This window comes from Alnus glutinosa, chromosome 14 (assembly GCF_958979055.1).
Source record: "Alnus glutinosa chromosome 14, dhAlnGlut1.1, whole genome shotgun sequence".
NCBI lineage: Eukaryota > Viridiplantae > Streptophyta > Magnoliopsida > Fagales > Betulaceae > Alnus > Alnus glutinosa.
The window spans coordinates 12,940,164-12,946,365 of record NC_084899.1 but is presented as its reverse complement, the minus strand read 5'-3'; positions in this window follow the sequence as shown (position 1 = coordinate 12,946,365).

The window sequence follows — 6,202 nt, the reverse complement described above, 5'->3', positions numbered from 1 at the left end:
CACTGTTAATGTTAAAGTATGCAATTGCACGGGTTCGAGTTCGAGGTCGGGTCAAGTTTAATCGAGCGGGTATCGGGCGTGTTGTCGAACGGATTGGTTTCTTTCGACTTCAAAAAGAAACCTAAGCCATATATATATATATATGCAAACTAGCCTTGGCTTCCATGAAAAGGAAACACCATGTTTGGGTTTATGGAATGAGTCTGATAGGGATTGGAGGGTCTAATCCACACAAGATTGACCTTCAATCTTTGCATCCTACAACTTTAGTTTTCTGGCAATCATATTACAAACTCACGTTGCACCAAACATCTCTTTTAGACATATCATAATGTTTTGGAGCAAGTGACAGATGCTGCATCTGATGCAGGATAACATTTGACACAATGGCCAAGTTGTAACACTTGGCCATCTCAACTGATTATAGCCAGCGATCATATCGCCGTTTATCCTTTAAAGAGGAGGCTTCCAAAGCTGGAATTTCTGGATATGATTGATTCAACACATAAATATGTGCTCACAAGTTGGGAGCACAATGTCCAAATTACGTTTCCAGGACTTGAGTTGTGAGTTTATTAGCAGTCCAGTCAAAATAAATGATAAAAGACTAAAAGATATGTTAATCTGAAATATATAACACAAGCAATTATCAGAGCATATCAAATTTAGCAATAAATAAAATATGAAACCCTTAGAAACACATAATATTTGAATTAAAATGACAAGAAAAAGACTTCGTTGTCAATACAAGGCGCTCTTAATTACTGTGACTAGCTCGTAACCCGTGCTATGCACGGGATTCTTCCTTATAATTTAGTTTCATAATAATAATAAAAAAAAAAAATGGAAGAAGAGAAGCATAGAAAATATAGATAAAAAATAAAAACTGAAAAACACTAATATAATATAATAGGGATAAAAATTTCTTATAAACTGGTTTATAGGAAATTTTTTACAACTCACATTTAAAAAAGACATGTATCCTTTAAACATGTGAGAAACACTTTTTTTTTTTTTTTTTATTAATGCTATTAGTACATGCTATTTAAATAACATATGCTTCTCACATGTCAAATGACACATGTCAATCTTATATGTGGATTGTAAGAAATTTCATACAAACCGGTTTGTAGGAAATTTCTGTCCATATAATAGTGTTATCTTTTTTGTATTACACAAAGTAATAAAAAAACTACTCAATAAACATAATACGCTAAAAAATCATCATACCCCGTACAAAAAACAACCATAGGAAACTCTCTCTCACCATCATTTTCTTGAATTTAGTGTAAAATTTACAAAATATAAAATAAGTAATTTGAATGAAAAATAATATATTAATTACATAAAAAAATAAAAAAAAAATAAAGAAAAAAAGAAGAAGAGAGGAAATGAAATAAGAGAACCATAGAAAATATAGACAAAAAGTAAAAAATAAAAAATACTAATAGAATGAATTAGAGTTTTCTTTTCCATATACTTTTCCGGTTCATATGAAATCTTGAAAATCAATATTGTCTATCAGAGCACGTTAACAATGTGCATTATACAGGGAAAAAAAAAAAAATCAATGAACAATATAAATTAAAAAATCGTCATACCTCGTACTCAAACGACAATTAATGTAAACTCTCTCTCTCCATGGTTTCCTTGAATTCAATGTAAAATTTAGAAAAGGAAAAAGAAAAAAAGAAAAGCAATTTGAACAAAAAAATAATATAAATTAGGAAATAGGGACAAAAAAAAATGTAAAGAAAGAACAAAATCATAGAAAATAAAGTAAAAAAAAAAAATGTAAAATGATAACCACTAATATAATAGAAAATAACTATTTTTTTATATACTTTTTCCAGTTCCAAAGAAATTTGTAGGTATAGGAAGAAACTACGGTCAGATAGATATTTTTTAATTCGACCATCATTCTTATATATAGCGTAAAAGAAACTACTTTTTCAACAAATATATATATATATATATATTATCAATGCAAAAATAAGGATAGAAAATCAAATTAGAAAAACAGAAGCACATAAAATAAATACAAACATATTATTTACAATTCTATTGAACACAGCCCCGACAAACTTGAAAGACAAACTAAAAAAAAAAGGGCTATAGCAGTATTACAAACAAAAAGGTTCCAACAATAGCAAAAACTTCGCTCTCTTTACTTTGAGGTTTAGTTTGTAACGGACATTTAGTGGGAAGGGAAGCAGTGTTAGAGTAAAAGATTTTACTTAAAGGAAGAGAGAGAGAGGTAGAAATTAGTGAGAATTTAATAACAACAAAATTAAATGTTTCTATTCATTTTCTATTCAATGGAAAAGATTCGATTAGGAATATTAAACGCACCGTTTATTTCACTTGAAATACATGGAGCAGTTCAATTTACCTTTTTTTTTTTTTTTTTTTTTCTTCAGTTTTACTTAAAGGAAGAGAAAGAGGTAGAAATTAATGAGGATTTAGTGACAAAAAATAAAATAAAATTGACGTTTCTATTCATTTTTTATTCAATATAAGATAGTTAGTTAGTCATATTAAATGCACCATTTATTTTACTTGAAAGGCAAACTAAAAAAAAAAAGAGGCTATAGCAATATTACAAACAAAAAAGTTCCAACAATAGCAAAAGCTTCGCTCTCTTTGCTTTGAGCACTACTCTCCGGTAATGTAAACAACATTGCAGTTTTGCATAGTCACAACCCATTACTTCTCCATATATTTATTTGAGGAAGCGAGAGATATTGGAGTTACTTTTGACATTTCCCAAAGAAAAAAAAAAACTGACATTTGACTTTTTGAGGTTTAGTTTGTAACGGACATTTAATGGGAGGGGTGGCGGTGTTAGAGTAAAAAATTTTACTTAAAAGGAAGAGAGAGAGATGTAGAAATTAGTGAGAATTTAATGACAACAAAATTAAATGTTTCTATTCATTTTCTATTCAATGGAAGAGATTTGATTAGGAATATTAAACGCACCGTTTATTTCACTTGAAATACATAGAGCAGTTCAATTTTACTTTTTTTTTTTTTTTTTTTTTTTTTTTTCCAGTTTTACTTAAAGGAAGAGAAAGAGGTAGAAATTAGTGAGGATTTAACGATAAAAAAAATTTGACGTTTCTATTCATTTTTTATTCAATATAAGATAGTTAATTAGTCATATTAAATGCATCATTTATTTTACTTGAAATACACAGACCTGTTTAGTTTTACTTAAATTACCAGTTTTTTACTCAAATGGCCGGTTCAATATTTAAAAGTATGGATTCATGCCACGTGTCCAAATTCTAGGCCAACTCTAAGTTAGAACTCTTTCAATAAAAATAAAATCCATATAATTTTGAACATTAAAAAAAAAGAAAAAAAACATTTCAAATTTAATGCTTAATTAACTCTTTAGTGTTTTAAAAGCATTTATATTCCTTTTGTGCACAATAATCAAATAAAATTTTGCATTTTTGACTTTCAAAAGCAGAATAATACTTACAAAAAATAAGTGAAAATCGTAAAAATCACATAAAAGAAAAACAAATATCCCATAAAACATTTAAATCAATTAATACATAAAACCCTTATTTTTAGTTTAATTCATATAAATTAAAACAATTTAAAATATTTGTTCAGATAGGTGTAGTTTAGAATGAAAATAAGTATGAAGAAGAAAAATAGCAAGAAGAAAACCACGATTTTGATTATCAAAATATAAAATAGAAAATTAGTAGGAATTTTTTTTAATGTTGGTGTGATATCTATTATATTTCAATCCTATATAATTCTGAACATTCGAAAAAGCAAATGAACAAAAAAAAAAATCTCATAAACATTCAAATGAAGAATTGTTCAATCACAAATTTCACAAACAAAATTGAAACATATTTAGATTTCAACCAAAAATATAAAAATACCAAAGAATCATACTTATATCATTAATTGAGAGAGAGAGACTACTTGTATCATTAATAGAGAGAGAGATTAAATAGACCGGTTATATTTAGATTTCAACCAAAAATATAAAAATACCAAAGAGTCATACTTATATCATTAATTGAGAGAAAGGGGCTACTTGTATCATTAATAGAGAGAGAGAGAGAGGGAGATTAAATAGACCGGTTCAATTTTATTTAAAAGACCGGTTCAGTATTTAAATGACCGGTTTAGACACTAAAAAGTATGGGTTCATGCCACGTGTCACTATTCTAGTCATTCTAAGGAAAAACTCGGCTTTTATATATATATATATGATTAGGCGATCATTATTCTCACTATTAATGTTACTCGGGTATCTTATACTGAACATTAATAATTTGTCGCTTTTCCCTTAACCTATAATTACAAGATGATAGAGATCCAACGGAAGAATATAATCTTAAATTAGTCAAGTTTGTGATTGACTGGACCAAGGGTCAAGATCGCCCATCAGCGTGACTTTCGAAATAGAAGCTATAGGTTGAACTATTTGACAACACGAAACGGCACGACTTTAAATTCATATGAGCCACTCATCGTGATACCGTCTAACATCAACGATCCAAAAAATTTGAGGGGCAATAATCAACGTGCCTTCTGATACATGAATGATTGCAAGCTAAGTCTCCAAAGAAAACGAACAACTGCGTTAATTGTTGAGCAGACAATTAAGCAGTTCCCACTTCCCGAAGGTTAATGATCATTAAACGATTAAACTTGGAAATACCATTCGCTATGGATACTTGTAACAAAATTTTCTGACTGACTTAATCAATAGCTATAAGTCACTCGTGGGAATTTGGGAGCAATTGTAAAACCTGGTTATCTACGAGCCTTTGAGCCCAGCCGATGTTGATCCTTCTAGATATGGGCCACAAAGATGCCCCCCCCCCCCCCTTATCAATCATGGAATAATTTAGGCCCTCGAATTTCTCCTCCATCATTAACATGCGACTACCGATTGTATTTATTTATTTCATTATCAGTTGCTTTTAATGCAAGATAGCGGTGATGAGTTTGCACAAGGTTGTGCACTTCTAGTATCATATATGTATTATAATTTTGTTTTCAATCTTTATATGTAGATTTGGAGATTATAATTACAGGACCTTAATTCATTACAAAAGGATTAAAGGATGAAAAGACTATAAAATAAAGAACAATATTAGGACATATATAAATTTAGCAAATAAATATAATATGAAAACCTAATGGCAACATACAATATTTAGGGTTAAATGCATTATTGCCTCCTGTAGTTTGAAAACTTTATTTTTTGCCCCTTGAGTTTTACTTTTGATCATAAGTGGTACTTGTGGTATGTTAAAAGACGAAAATGGTACCTCCGTCCATTTATCCATCCAAAACTAACGTCCGACAATGTTAATGAACACGTGTTAATTAGACGATGCGACACATGTCACCATGTCACATTAGATACGAAACATGAGTCACATAACTCACTCCATTGCCACGTCATTTAACAGGGAAATTAGTTTCTCCAAAATTTTTCAAAAAAAAATTAAGAGTAGTGCCGTTAACTATTTCGAATTGTTTCTGATCCCTTTTTCTTCCCAACTTCACGATTATTCCCAGCCCTAATTTCTCAAAGTTCGTCGACCTCCCCCCAAATCTCTTCCGTCCGTTGCAACGCCCCGTCCATTTCGGCCTCCCCAAGCTAAAGTTCCAACATTTAGGCCGGATCTGTTAGATCGGAGGCTTAGAAGCATATTTCCGGTTATATTTCCCGGAACCCACTCGGCCATCCTTCTTGGAACCCACTCGGCCATCCTTTGACGGAGTAGCAGCGAAAGAACAACAGGTATTTCTGAGACCCAAAAATTGTTTTTTATGATACTTTGTGTGAAGTTTCTTTGTGAGCTGTGGGAGGACTTGACCCAAGAAGTTTTATATACATCTTTTGTCTTAGGGTTGGGCAAAGTAATATTATATGAGTTTGGTTTAGTGGGCAAAGCATAAAGTCCCCAAATTTATGTAGGGTCCCCAATGCACTGTGTTTTGTATGTTTTTGTCGGTTATAGCTTTTGGCATCTTCTGACATGTTGTCGGTTGGTTGTTGGAATTACTGCATTATTTAGTTTTGGGTTTGAGTTGGGTGAGTAGTAATTTTTAGTATTCACATGTCATTGGTCCCCACTCCTTGGTGCTTATTCTGACAATGTGGATGTACTTAACTGAGGTTCCACAGTGTAAGTGCAATTATAAAACATCTAAT